Below are 15586 nucleotides of genomic sequence, written 5' to 3'. Positions count from 1 at the left end.
CTCTCCACTTTCACTTTCATCAAGAGGCTTTTGAGTTCCTCTTCACTTTCTGCCATAAGGGTGGTGTCATCTGCATATCTGAGGTTATTGATATTTCTCCCGGCAATCTTGATTCCAGCTGTGTTTCTTCCAGTCCAGCGTTTCTCATGATGTACTCTGCATATAAATTAAATAAGCAGGGTGACAATATACAGCCTGGACGTACTCGTTTTCCTATTTGGAACCAGTCTGTTGTTCCATGTCCAGTTCTAACTGTTGCTTCCTGACCTGCATACAGATTTCTCAAGAGGCAGGTCAGGTGGTCTGGTATTCCCATCTCTTTCAGAATTTCCCACAGTTTATTGTGATCCACACAGTCAAAGGCTTTGGCATAGTCAATAAAGCAGAAATAGATGTTTTTCTGGAACTCTCTTGCTTTTTCGATGATCCAGCGGATGTTGGCAATTTGCTCTTTGTGCATTTTAACTCTTTCTTGCTGTTGTTGTTTAGTTGCAAAGTTGTGTCTGACTCTTTGGCGAACCCATGGACTATAGCCCACCAGGCTCCTCTGTTCATGGGATTTCCCAGGCAAGAATACTGGAGTGGGTTGCCATTTCCTTCTCCAGGGAATCTTCCTGACCCAGGGATCTCCTACATTGGCATTTGGATCTTTTACTGCTGAGCCACCTGGGAAGCCCTTCTTGATGGTTCACCATTAATTTTATTACTACAAAGTGTATTACAAATATCTTCATCTTGGACTGCCACTATTTTAACATTACAAGTTGACCTTTGGAAATGCAGGCATGTATGACTCAATACTGATGCTTCTAGTGACCAATAACAAGGCATTTGCCTCGAGTTAGACTCAGAGTTGGTGGGCATTGCCTGATGGGTTAATACTGTCCTATAGCAGATGTGATTGGTACCTGGCCCATATTCTTTCATCTTTACCACTTCAATGCTCATTGGCCTGACTTCTGAATTACAGAACTTGCATTTCTTGGCCTGAGGATTTTTCTGGCCTTGCCCCTGAAGCAATACTTGCTTCCCAGGAGCAGCCCAGACAATGACGGACAGGGACTGGTATATAAATACCCCAGCTCCCTCACCTCTGGAGTGGGTGAGTCTAAGGTGTGCGTCTACGTAGTTTTTGCAGGTTCTGCTAGTGAGGTTCAACTCAGTTGCCCAGGGTAGTAATTGGCTTGAAACACACCATTTATCTTATATCTTCCCTTCCATATATCACTTTTCCATTCTTTTCACCTCCCAAATAAATTGCTTGCACTTGAGTTCTTATTTTATCATCGACTACTGGGGAGAACACATGTTAAGCTCTAGCCCATGTCAGAATCAAGGCTATGACCTTGACTTTTACTCATAGTGATTAGTCAGATAGATGACTGGTCCCGTCATTTAGCTGCTCAAGACAAATGAAAAAGGAGAAGACAATCTAATGACATATATCTATAGAATTCTTCCAACATGAGGGAACTCAAGTCTAGAATGATGTGACCTGTTTTTAGTGACTGTCTTGACCAATGACTTGGGGGACTGTACATTGCATACACTGATATGTAATTAAATGTGAGTTAGAAGTTTGTAACTATATATTGATCAACATAAACTCTGTCTTAAGAAACCAAGAATGATATCTTAGATAACAGCAGGCAACAGCTGCCTGCTTTCCATTTAGACATTTGACTGAACTGGCAAATCACATTTCTAATTTTAAAAAAATTAATGGCTAAATGCATCTGGATTTTAGCTCAGATTGTTTTAGATAATCTGAAAAGCTAGACATTTCTCTGGCTTGATATCCTGTTATGCCAAAATAATGAGATAAAACAGGAAAAGGTTGGTACTACTACTAATGCAGCAGATCCTAATAATTAGTCACATTTCCTTCTTAAAAAGCAAACTTCTATCAAAAATCAAATAGTGAAAGTTTATTTTTTTTTACTTATTAGGCCTCAAGAAATGCTTACAAAAGATAGAATGATATGTGGAGCTGGGCTGCAAACCTGAACTTGTAAAGACAACCTCGATGGGGGATAAAGCTTTCTCAGCCTAGAGGCTGACATTTTGGTATTGTCACCCAAATGGAATTCCAGAACATTACATCCACTTTGACAACAGAATTACATTAAACAAAAAACCAAAACAAAAAAATCCAAGCCTATCTTATAGTTTTATTTCTAGTGTTTTTGAAAAGCTATCAGTTATTGTTTGTTGCTGCTGCTGCTGCTAAGTCGCTTCAGTCGTGTCCAACTCTGTGCGACCCCAGAGACAGCAGCCCACCAGGCTTCCCCTCCCTGGGATTCTCCAGGCAAGAACACTGGAGTGGGTTGCCATTTCCTTCTCCAATGCATGAAAGTGAAAAGTGAAAGTGAAGTCGCTCAGTCGTGTCCGACTCTAGCGACCCCATGGACTGCAGCCTACCAGGCTCCTCTGTCCATGGGATTTTCCAGGCAAAAGTACTGGAGTGGGGTGCCATTGCCTTCTCCATATTGTTTGTTGCTATTCTTCAAATATTTCTAGTACTCTCTTTCTGGACATACAAGAGAACCGTGTTCCTGGTCTTTTGTGGCTGAGTAAGGCGATGTGACTCGTTCTGGACAATGAGCTGTAACAAGAGCGACATAGTGTCACATTCTATGTTCCCTTACTGGTGTGGGCGCTTGAAGAATTCTGTTTCCCTTTTGTATGGTCACCAGCAAAGTTCAAGGAGGTGACTGCCCTGTCCTGGTGATGAGGAGGATCAGAGCAGCTTTGTTGACCTTCTTGAGCAAGAAGGAAACGTCGGCTGTTTTGAGCCATGGAGATACTAGGATTCTTTGTTACCACAGGATTACAGACAACCCTGACTGTTGGTCAGTCAAGTTACAAACCAACCCTGACTGATGCAGCTATAGGCGTAACATACAGCAACCTTCAGGGAGAACCCTTCTAGCTAATTCTATTATGTTGTCAAAGTGACATTGATGTAGAGTTTTTGTTGGTATTTTAAAAAACTGGACACATATAATCAGCATTTAGAAATGAATGTCTAAAAAAAAAAAAAAGACATGAATGTCTTTGGATATGGGATAGTTTTTTCTGTATCAGCCATTTTTTTTAAATTGAAGTTTACATGTATATACATGTTATTCTCTGTTATGATTTATTACAGAATATTGAATATAGTTTCCTGTGCTATACAGTAGGACCTTGTGATTTATCTATTTTTATGTAGTCATTTGTGTCTGCTCATCCCAAACTCCTAATTTGTCCCTCCCCCACCCCCTTACCTCTTTAGTGACCATAAGTTTGTTTTCTGTGTCCATGAGTCTGTTTCTGTTTCATCAGTAAGTTCATTTGCGTCACATTTTAGATTCCACGTGCAACTGATACACGTGGTATTTGTCTTCCTCTGTCTGACTTGCTTCACTTAATATGATAATCTCTAGGCCCGTCAACGTTGCTGCAAATGACATTATTTCACTCTTTTTTACAGTTGAGTGGTATTCTATTGATTACATATTCCACATCTTCTCCATCCATTCATCTGTTGATGGGTTCCATGTCTGGGCTTTTGTAAACAGTGCTGCTATGAATGTTGGGGTGCACGTGTCTTTTCAAGTTAGGGTTTTTGTCTTTTCTAGATACACGCCTAGGAGTGGGATTGCTGAATCATGTGGCAACTCTACTTGTAGTTTTTTGCGGAACTTCTATACTGTTGTCCATAGGGGCTACACCAGTTTACAGACCCACCAACACCATAGGAGGGTTCCCTTTTCTCCACATCATCTCCAGCATTCATTATTTGTAGGCTTTTTAACTGATGGTCATTTTAACCGGTATGAGATGGTACTTCATTGTATTTTTGATTTGCATTTCTCTAATAATTAATGATTGAGCATCTTTTCATCTGCCTGTTGGTGTATTGACCATCTTTCATTTAATTATTATGCTTCAGATTTGGAAATTCTGAAATACAAATGAATTGTTGGTGTTGTGGGGGAGTTGAATTCTGAGAAGAAAACATTGTAGGAATTATAGAGTGTTTTTGGAGTCCTGCCAAGCATAGAGAAAAAAATACCAAAGAGCACAACCTAAATTGGGGGAGAAAAAAAAGAACAAATTTTCAAAATACCACCCCTCTAACAAATACTTTTCTGAGGGAGACCTTTCCCCTTCCCCGTTATTTTTCTTCTCTATTTCCTCCTACTGTTGAACTACAGATTTTTGCATGTGGTAATTTCCCCATGAAAATTATACAAAAAAATATTTTCAGTCCTCTAACTACATAATCAAATATGTCGGTTTTTAACTAGTTCCATGAGGCATCTAAGTCCCATTCCTTGCTTGCTTTGAGTTGAGTCATATAAAGGTTATTGCTTGTTTTTGCAAAAACCAAGATAGATTGGGTCCATTCTTGACTAGTCTTACCCCAATATTGAGCCTTAATCTCCCCCAGTTTACTGTGGAATTTCTGAGTCAGCCTTTGAATTCCAGTTCACTAAGATACTTGGATGGACAAGGCAATGGCACCCCACTCCAGTACCCTTGCCTGGAAAATCCCATGGACGGAGGAGCCTGGTGAGCTGCAGTCCATGGGGTCGCTAAGAGTCGGACATGACTGAGCGACTTCACTTTCACTTTTCACTTTCATGCATTGGAGAAGGAAATGGCAACCCACTCCAGTGTTCTTGCCTGGAGAATCCCAGGTATAGGGCAGCCTGGTGGGCTGCCGTCTATGGGGTCGCACAGAGTCAGACACGACTGAAGCGACCAAGCAGCAGCAGCAGCAAGATACTTGGAAAATGCTCACTGTTCCCCTCTGGTTGAGCCCTCCTGAAAGTGTTAGGTGCAATTCATTCTAGGAAAAAAAACATTTTCACTTCTGTTAGACTTCTTGAGTGATTTTAACCCAGACTCATACATGGTGATTGGAAGAATTTGTGTTTCATAGGAGATTAGCAGAATTATTTCTGTTTAGAACAAAGAAGAGAAGGTTGAGGGTGATAATGTCAAAAGTGGATGAGTGGGTAATTTTTTTTTTTTTAATTTGAAAGTGAAACACAAATAGCCCATGTATATTTATTTATTTTTTTTAGAAAGAAAATCATTTTATTCTAATCATTTCACAAACAATAGCATCAGAAAAGCATACTTAAGAGGCCACAACCGCCTCTTCTGCCCAATCCCAAACTCAATACCATCTCAGTGAACTTCTATATAGTGACAGTGCTCTCTTCCACTGCGATCATGAAGCACAAAAGCTATTAATGATTAAGGAGAGGTTTAACGGGTGGTCTCACACTTCACATCTTCACTACTAATTATACTTTAAATGCTAAATCAACATGGTCCGAGAGGTGATTTTTCATGTCTTCAACTGGAACTTCTTGATTAAGCTAATCCGTTGGCCAATCTGCACTGTTTCAGCACCTCGCTGAAACCCTCGCAAAGTTTAAGGTCACCCTGGCTCTGGGCACACTCCAAAAACTGTTTGACCTCATAGAAGCAGGGGCCATTCTGCTGCAGTTGTGCCGGCTGGGTTCCCTGAGGCTCCTGGTAAGTGATGTCAGGCCTTGAGGGTTCAGCACTGCTTCCTCCACCGAAGCCCCCAGTGATGGCGTGACCCAGAGTGTGGCCGACAGCAGAACCCACAGCCACACCAGCAGCAGACCTGGGCCATCAGATCTGGCTGCCGGGGAGCAGCAGCAGGGGAGCCGACGGCAGATGGTGGAGCCATTGCTGGTGACTGAGCTGCGGGCGCTGGCCTGGGCGCTGCTCTCATCTGAGGCGCGCGGCTGGCAGGAGGGGCCACGTGGGAAGTGCGGCTTCGGCTTCCACGAGGCATCTTGACTGCACTGCCAAACAGTGTCGACAGGCGGGAGACTCTGAGACCCTGGCGGATTCTGCGAAGAGCAAGAGCGGAAGTTGGGAGCTCCCATGTATATTTAAAGTCTTCTTTCAACCTTACCAATTCTGTCCCTCTCTGCAGAGTTTATTGACATCAAAAACGTGCTGTTTATCCTTTCAGACTTTATTCTGTGCATTTACAAACTTGGGAGTAAAGACTTACCTAGGTTTGTTTTTTTTTTTTTTTAATGTGAATGTCCACACAAGACACATTGTGATAAACTCATTTTTTAAAAAACTTTATTTATAATGGAAGTCTTTTTGCAGGTACACTTTTATCTGCCACTTTATTTTTTGCAGCAGTTCATCAGGTAGATGACAAAATTTAACTCTTCCCTTAATGATGAACATTTTAGAAGTTTCCGTTTTTTGCTTATTGCAAATAAGATAAATCTCTATTTCCATAAATTCATTTGTGTGTTTCTTTATGTCTTTGGTGCAGTTGTGAACATTTTCCCAGGATGGATTCCTAAAGTGGAATTGCTGTTCCATAATACGCATATCTTCAGTCTGGGAAGACACTGCCTTCGTGCCTTCCCAGAAGACTTTACACCTCATAGTCCTACCAGGAGCTGTTTTTTCCCAGTTGTTTCTGTTTCCTTCTCTTTCATTCGCCCTATGTACTGGCTATCCATAGATTTGTCAGATGAAGCATAGGATGCCCAGTTAAATTTGAATTACAGAGAAAAAATAATTTTTTTTAGTAAAAATATGCCCCAAGTGTTGCATGAGAGATACTGATTCTAAACAAATTTGTGTTGTTTGTCTGAAACTCAGATTTAATTGGATGTCCTGTAGTTTTCTTCATTGAACCTGACAACTCCAGCTTAGCTAATACCAGAGACAAGACCCCACTTGCTCCTCAAGGAACTTACCTTCTGGTGATTGAGAAAGACTATTGGGAAACTCTGTTTTCCTTACGGCGGCCAGAAGGATCCTTTTGACAAGATCCTAATCTCTAAGATCTGCCCCCCTGCTGAGCACGAGGCCCATTTCCCCACCACTAACAGCCATGCCTGCTTCAGCCCTATATGTCCTCCCCTCTGTCAGCTTTTTTTTAAATTGTGGTAAAAAAGCACACAACCTGAATTTACCCTCTTAAAAAGGGTTTTTGTTTTTTTTTTTAAGTATATAGTATACTATTACTACGGAGAAGGCAATGGCAACCCACTCCAGTACTCTTGCCTGGAGAATCCCAGGGACAGAGGAGCCTAGTGGGCTGCTGTCTATTTGGTCGCACAGAGTCGGACATGACTGAAGCGACTTAGCAGCAGCAGCAGCAGCAGCATACTATTACTAACTTTATGCACGTTGTTGTACAACAATTCTAGAACTTTTTTATCTTGCATGGTTAAAACTCTGTACTCATTCTTGGGTGGGCTTTCCTGGTGGTTAGTTCAGTGGTAAAGAATCTACCTGCCAATGTTGGAGATATAGGTTTGATCCCTGGGTGGGGAAGATCCCTTAGAGAAGATCCATAGGAAATCCCGTGGACAGCGGAACCTGGCAGGCTACAGTGTGTGGGTCACAAAAGAGTTGGACATGACTGTGCTACTAAACGATAACTAATTTTCTGGTAACCCTGGTGTCCACCATTCTACTTCCTGCTTCTATGAGTTTGATTACTTCACATACCTTATTTAAGTGGAATTATGCAGTATTTATCTAGTTTGTGATTGGTTTATTTCACTTAACATAATGTCCTCAGATTCATCCATATTATAGCATATGGCAAAATTGCTTTTTTAAGGCTGAATAGAACTCCATTGTATGTTCACACATTTTCTTCATCCATGGATTGCTGGATGGATGCTTCCATGTCTTGACTGTTGTGAATAATGCTTCAGTGAACATGGTGTAAGATATTTCTTTGAAGGAAGTCCCTAGCAGTCCAGTGGTTAAGGCTCTGCACTTCTACCGCAGGGGGCCCAGGTCTGACCCCAGATTGGGGAACGAATATCCCACAAGCCACACAGCATAGCCGAAATAATTTTTTTTTTCTTTGAGATTGTATTTTCAGTTCTCTTAGATATATACCTAGAAGTGAGATTGCTTCTGAATATGGTCGTTTTAATTTTTTGAGGAACCTCTCTTCTATACTGTTTCCCATAGCAGCTGTACCATTTTACATTCCCACCGCAAGGATTCCAGTTTCTTCACATTCTTGTGAATACTCGTCACTTTCTGTGTTTTTGATAGTAACCATCCTAAGGGTTTGAGATGATGTCTCATTGTGATTTTGATTTTCATTTTCCTGATGGTTAGTAATGTTGAGTACCTTTTCTCTCATTTTTACCTGCTGACATTCTGGATAAATATGGCATATCCATACAGTGGAATATCATTTGGCCATGAAAACATATGAAGTACTGATACATGCTCTAAGATGGGAGAAACTTGAAAATATCATGCTGAGTGTAAGAAAACAGACCCAAAAGGCCACATGTTAAAAAAAAAAAGGTCACACACTGTGTGATTCCATTTAAATGAAATGTCTAGAACAGGCACATCCAAAGAGACAGAGACTGATTACTGGTTTCCATAGGCTAGGGAGAGTAAGAATTAAGTGCTCATGGGTGTGGGACTTCTTTTGGGAGTGATGAGAACGTTCTGAAATTAGACAGGGGTCATGGTTATACAACATTGTGTATGTGTATTCAAAACTAATGAAATTAGTATTTTAAAAGAGTTAGTTTTGGGAATTCCCTGGTGGTCCAGTGGTTAGGATACCGCACTTTCACTGTCGCGGTTCCTGGGTTCATTCCCTGGTCAGGGAACTAAGATCCCTCAGCTGGAGGCGGGAGGGAGCAGAGTTATTTTATCATCTGTGAATTCTGTCTCAATTAAAGTAGCTTTAGGTTGCTTCTAAAACTTGAACACCAGTAAGTAACATTTATATGATTATTTCTGTGTAAACATTTTCACTGCAGATCCAGGCACAAGGGCTATATTATTTTCTCTATGTCATTAAAACCACAATGCACTGACCACCTAAAAAAATCAGTATTCATGTATCAGGGTCCAAATGAATTCTCTTTTCTGTACTATCCACTACAGCTTTTTTGTTTTCCTGGAGTTTCTACTTATCTTTCTTTTTCATGTGGGCAAAAACTAATGTATTTCCATCACATTATGTGATTAAAGGACATCCTCTTACTTCCCAGAGTCCTCATCGTTTTGTCCCAAGTCACTAGTCAGTGTCCTTATCATTTCATTGCCTTGGCTCATCATTTTATTGAATTTCTTGTCCTCTTTTTGTTCCATTCCCTTATTTTGTAGCTTCTTGAACGGGTATGTTGCAGGAAGGGGGACTGCTTCCAGGGCCCAAAACTGGACTCTTGTCTAACACTCAGAAATGAATTGTCCGAGACACACATGTGCTGACAAAGCAAGAGATTTTATTGGGAAAGGACACCAGGGTGGAGAGCAGTAGGGTGAGGGAACCGAGAAGAATAGCTCTGCCACGTGGCTCGAAGTCTCGGTTTTATGGTGATGGGATTAGTTTCCGGGGTGTCTTTAGCCAATCATTCTGACTCAGAGTCCTTCCTGGTGGTGCACGCCTTGTTCAGCCAAGATGGATGCCAGAGAGAAGGATTCTGGGAGGTGGTCGGACATGTGGAGCCTCCTTTTGACCTTTCCTGAACTCTTCCGGTTGGTGGTGGCTTATTAGTTCCGTGTTCCTTACCAGGACCTCCTGTTGTAGAACAACTCTTGCAAATAATTACTATGGTGCCTGGCCAGGGTGGGCAGTTTCAGTCAGTGTGCTTCCCCTAACAGGTATATCCTCTTGGAAGTTCCTCGTAAGAAAATGTGTAAGAGAGAGAAACTTTTTGAATCCTAGCATGTCTAAAAATATCCTAATTTTGGTCTTCTGCTTTGCCTGTGCCTCAGTTCTCTCATCTGTGCAGTAGGGGTGATCATAATTGCACCTGTCTCAGAGTTATTAAGGAGGATTAAATGAATTAGTGTGCAGAAAGCTGTTAGACAGTCTTTGGCACATTAAGAAATTTGTTCAGTAAACATTAGCCCTTAATGTTGTAATTGAAGCCCTTAGATGAACCATAGCGTTCAGCACTCTGAAAACACTGTATGGACTAACAGTAAAGTAATAAGATGAAAGTTTGTGTGATTAAGTAAATAATCCTATTACCATAGCTGCATCATAGGCTTATGAATTATTAATATTTATTCCTTAGTGTTTTTCTTCTCTTTTTTTTTATGAACTCATAATCAGTGTTGTAGGATTTATTTTGTGCTTTTTTTTTTTTTTAAGAGTCGCTAGGCTGTTCTCAGCTCTCTGGAATTTAGTAAAGTACAATCTTTTCCAGGAACCGGCTTTAAATTGTAATGCAAATTTGGTTTAAATCTATGAAAGTAGCTTGAGAGAGTAACAATGCAAACTACTTAAGGAGTTTGAAAAATTTAGGACATTGAATATTTAAGGAGTAGATTGGCTCAGGTACAAAAGCACTAAAACATAAAACCATCAGGCTGGTCAATCTTTAGGGGCCATTGAAGAGGATTCTGGGGGCAGTTTGGCTGTTGACCAGTAAGTGATGCCTGCCACTGGAGAGCTGGTGCATTTGTCAATCCTGGTCCCACCTTAACCTTTTCTCAAGAAGGAAGGGACAGTAGGTTGTAAGGAGGCTGTGACTGGGAGAATGGATCTAGTCTTAGGCACTCAGGGAGAAGTTTGGTGAGCTCAGTCAGATAATGTTAACTATTCAAAGGGAAGGAGATTGAGAGAACCACGCATTCAGAAGCCCCTAGGAGGAGGGGAGTAAGCCAGTATATCAAACACAAAACTATAAAGGAGAGGAGGGTACAGGCTCCAGTTAGAGGAGGTACCCAGTCCATCAGGGTGGGCATCTGTCATGGGCCATGCTGAAGCCTGGGGATTGATTCCAAGAGCAGTTGAAGGGTTTAGTCTTGGGAAGCAACCCTGGGATGACCCTGAGGGATGGGACGGGGAGGGAGGTGGGTGAGGGGTTCAGGATAGGAAGCACATGTACACCCATGGCTGATTCATGTCAATGTATGGCAAAAACCACTATAATATTGTGAGGTAATTAGCCTCCAATTAAAATAAATAAATAAAAATTTTAAAAAAAGAAACAGATTTATAGTGAGGAGAAAGAAATGGAGAGGGACAGGAGTGGTAAAAAAAAGAAACAGATTTATAGTGAGGGGAAAGAAATGGAGAGGGACAGGAGTGGATTCAAGCACTCCTTTCTGGAAGCTATTATGGGGTCCAGAAATGGTTGTATCTTTGACCAGGGCGACAGCTGTGGGATGAAGAGAATCAGTGGAGGTGAGAGTTATTGAGAAATAAATCTCTGGGATTTGCTGGGGAGTAGGGAGGTATAAAAGATGACACCTTGGATTTCCCATTTGTAGAACTGGACAGAAGGTGGCAGGAACTGGGAGAAATTATCATACATTGAACCACTTCCTCTCACTCACGAGTGTACGAAAGCTTAGCAAAGGGAATGGACTCTGATTTGAAAGGAAAAGGGTTTCTGGTAACTTTTTTACAACCCTGGTATTTTCTTCAATCTAGGAGTCTGTGGAGCATCTGTCCCCAGAGGAATAGGACCACTTGACCACTCTATTCAACATAAGTTGTTTTTATTTTACTTTGTATCTGCCTGGAAGTTTACAGAAATGAAAACATGACAACACAGTATAAACAAAACACAAAAAAGTCACTTGTCTCTTCCTGTTTTCTGAGGTTGGTGCCAAACAGGTCTTTTCTAAAGCAACTAAAAAGGCACAGAGGTAATAATTGTTTTGCTGTTCCAGGAACTGGCAGCTACATGCGCAAAACTATTGAAGAACACAATTTTAAGCCTCTGCTAAAAAGTTATAAGGAAATAGTTAAAAATCTTTCTAGAACTCATTCTCCACCCTGGGGCAAAAGGACCTGGAAAACATATTCTAGCAAAGCAGTGTTTAATGATATTGGTAATTTAAGTCATCTATTTTCTGGGTCAATCTAGCTAAAAGAGTGTCAATTTTGTTGATCTTTTCAAAGCACCAACTTTTGGATTCATTGATTTTTCTCTGCTGCTTTTCTCTATTTTAACTATATCTTATACTTTTTGATATGTTTTGTCTTAATTTTTATTTCTAATTTCCCTTGTGATTTCTTCTTTGACCCATTGGTTGCTTAAGAGTGAGTTGTTTTATTCATACCTATTTGTGAATTTCTCAAATTTCTAATTTCATTCCATTGTTGTCAGATAACATGCTTTGAATGAATTCAGTCCTTTTAAATGTATTGAAGCTTGTTTTGTGGTCTACCATTTGGTCTTTTCTGGAGACTGTTCCTTCTGCACTGAAAAGAATGTATTCTGCTGTGTTGAGTGGAATGTTCTGTGGTTATGTTAGGTCTGGTAGATTTTTGGTGTTCAAGTCTTTTGTTTCCTTGCTGAACTTCTGCCTAACGATTCTGTCCATTATTGAGATGGAGTTTCGAAGTCTCCAAATATTAATCTATTTCTCCAATTAATTTTTGCTTTATGTATTTCAGAGCTCTTTTAGGTGCATACATATTTATAATTGTATGTTCCTGAGAAGTTGGCCCTTTTCTCATTATAAATTGTCCCTCTTTGTGTGGAGAAAAGGGCCTCTTACACTGTTGGTGGGAATGTAAATTGGTGCAATCATTATGGGTAACTGTATGGAAGTTCCTTTAAAAAAACTATAACTAGAACTGCCATATGATCCAGCAGTCCCACTCCTGGGCATATAAGTGGAAAAAACTTTAATTTGAAAAGATACATGCACTCCAGTATTCATAGCAGCACTATTTACAATAAGCAAAACGTGCAAGTAACCAAAATGTCCATTGACAGATGAATGGATAAAGATATGGTACTTATATATGATGGAATGTTACTCAGCCATAAAAAAGATTGAAATAATGCCATTGGCAGCAACATGGATGGACACAGAGATGATCATATAAGTGAAGTAATTCTGACAAAGACAAATACCAGATGATATAATTTATATGTGAAATCTAAAAAATGATACAAATGAACTTACAGCAAAGCAGAAATAGAGTCACAGATGTAGAAGACAAGCATGGTTATCAGGGGGAAATGTGGGGAAGGATAAATTGGGAGATTGGGATTGACATATGCATACTACTATATAAAATTGACGTATAAAAGAATAACCTACTGTATAGCACAGGGAACTCTACTCAATACTCTGTAATGACCTATATGGGAAAAAATCTTAAAAAAAAGAATGGATATATAAATATGTATAACTGATTCACTTTGTTGTACAACAGAAACTAATACAATATTGTAGATAAACCATTCTTCAATAAAAACGTTTTTGAAGGAAAGTTATGACCAACCTAGATAGCATATTCAAAAGCAGAGACATTACTTTGCCAACAGAGGTTGGTCTAGTCAAGGCTATGGTTTTTCCTATGGTCATGTATGGATGTGAGAGTTGGACTGTGAAGAAGGCTGAGTGCCGGAGAATTGATGCTTTTGAACTGTGGTGTTGGAGAAGACTCTTGAGAGTCCCTTGGACTGCAAGGAGATCCAACCAGTCCATTCTGAAGGAGATCAGCCCTGGGATTTCTTTGGAAGGAATGATGCTAAAGCTGAAACTCCAGTACTTTGGCCACCTCATGCGAAGAGTTGACTCATTGGAAAAGACTCTGATGCTGGGAGGGATTGGGGGCAGGAGGAGAAGGGGACGCCAGAAGATGAGATGGCTGGATGGCATCACTGACTTGATGGACATGAGTCTGGGTGAACTCTGGGAGTTGGTGATGGACAGGGAGGCCTGGCGTGCTGTGATTCATGGGGTCGCAAAGAGTCGGACATGACTGAGCGACTGATCTGATCTGATAGTAACCTACTTATTTACTGTTTCTGGCTCTCTTCATTGGTGTCTTGGATATGAGTTACCATCTGGTACCATTTCCTTACTCTCATATAGCTTTGTTCATACTCATCTCCTCTGTGCACTTATTGTCAAATATACTACATTTCTGTTATAGACCCAACATAGTACACTTCTAGATATACTGTTTTATACTACTGCTTTTCTCTGAAAAAAATTTATTGAGGTGTAGTTGATTTACAATGTTGTATTAGTTTCAGGTATACAGCAAAGCAAAGTATACACACACACACACACACACACACACACACACACGGCTTCCCTGGTGGCTCAGTGGTAAAGAATCGGCCTGCAACGCAGGAGATGCAGGAGATGTGGGTTTGACCCCTGGGTTGGGAGGATCCCCTGGAAGAAGGAATGGCAACCCACTCCAGGATTCTTGCCAGGAAAATCCTAAGGACAGAGGAGCCTAGTAGGCTACAGTCCAGAGGGTTGCAGTGGGTTCGATACTTCTGAACTCACACACATCTATCTTTTATCTGTCTGTCTGTCTATCTGTATGTATATCTCTATGCATGAGTGCTTGCTCAGTTATGTGCATCTCTTTGAGACCCCAAGGACTGTAGCCCACAAGTTTCTTCTGTCCATGGAATTTTCCAGACAAGAGTACTAGAGTGGGTTGCCATTTCCTTTTTCAGGGGATCTTCTCCGCCCAGGGATCAACCCTGTGTCTCTTGTGTCTCCTGCATTGGCAGGCAGATTCTATACCGCTCTGCCACCTGAGAAGATATCTGTAACTATACCTATATCTATATCTGTATCTATATCCTGCACTAAATCAGTTAAGAAAGGAAAAATATGTGTTTGTACTGTTTTTTAAATTACATTATTACCTTTACTGACACTTTTTTTTATGTGGATTTGAATTGCTGCCTGGGGTTGCTTCTGATATTTGAAGTGTCATTTACATTAACTCCCATCTATTTGTTTTTTTAAAACAAACAAGCAACCGAAAAACCCCAAAACAACACACAACAAAAGAGGAAATTCTCTTCAGCCATTTATTTTTTTCCCATCAATTCTGTAATGCAGGTGCTGTCCTGTCACACTGTTAACCTTAAAACATAGCAGTCAGTGGACTGTCTGTGGTTTCCCACTTTTCTGAACACTTGACTTCCCTTAAATAGGCAGCAGTGGTTAGGAGTTGTCAACCTGTGCACACCATACAGGTTCAGGCACAAGACCGGAGGATGGAATTGTGCTGAAACAATAAAACCAGGCTAGTAATAACCATCAACAGGCTAGTGCTTAAAAGTCAAAGAAAAGGAGATAATTTTAAGTGCCTTGATTATTTTGGCAAGATGTTTTGTTTTGTTCCTACCCTCCAGTGACTAAATTATGTTCTGTTGTGCTTTTGTTTAATTTTGTTCTGATTATAAAAGTGATACATTCTCATTGAGAATATTTAGGAAACTCAGAAAGCAAGAAATTCCACAACCCAGAGATGCTACTCTTTAAATTTTTTTTCACTCAATATTTTGGAGCGTCTTTTCTTCCTCCTCCCTCCCTTCCTCCCTTCCTTCCCCTCTCTCACTAATGTGTATATGTTTGTATGTACACACAGTGAATACATACAGTATTTAAATGGCATCTGAATTTGGATTTAGGTTGCTTTAAGCAACCTAAGAGTTAGATAATAGTCATGTTCCCATCGGTTTATCTTGCCTCTGATAACAACTTTTCCTGTATCACCTAATATTTAATATGTAGTGTTCTCATTGTTATTTTCTATTTTTTAATTGTTCTTGGCTGTAGTTTTCATTTC

The 15586-nt window shown here is 40.4% G+C and overlaps 1 protein-coding gene and 1 pseudogene across 3 annotated transcripts in view; one reads left to right on the top strand and one right to left on the bottom strand.

Annotated features, from left to right (window-relative positions):
• Positions 1-15586, top strand: part of PITPNC1 (phosphatidylinositol transfer protein cytoplasmic 1) — a 268917-nt gene that overhangs the window by 89674 nt on the left and 163657 nt on the right. The gene's annotated exons all lie outside the window — the stretch shown is intronic.
• LOC113877544 lies at positions 5251-5845 on the bottom strand (annotated as a pseudogene).

This window comes from Bos indicus x Bos taurus, chromosome 19 (genome assembly GCF_003369695.1).
Source record: "Bos indicus x Bos taurus breed Angus x Brahman F1 hybrid chromosome 19, Bos_hybrid_MaternalHap_v2.0, whole genome shotgun sequence".
Classification (NCBI taxonomy): Eukaryota; Metazoa; Chordata; class Mammalia; order Artiodactyla; family Bovidae; genus Bos; species Bos indicus x Bos taurus.
This window is presented reverse-complemented; position numbering and strand designations above follow the sequence as displayed.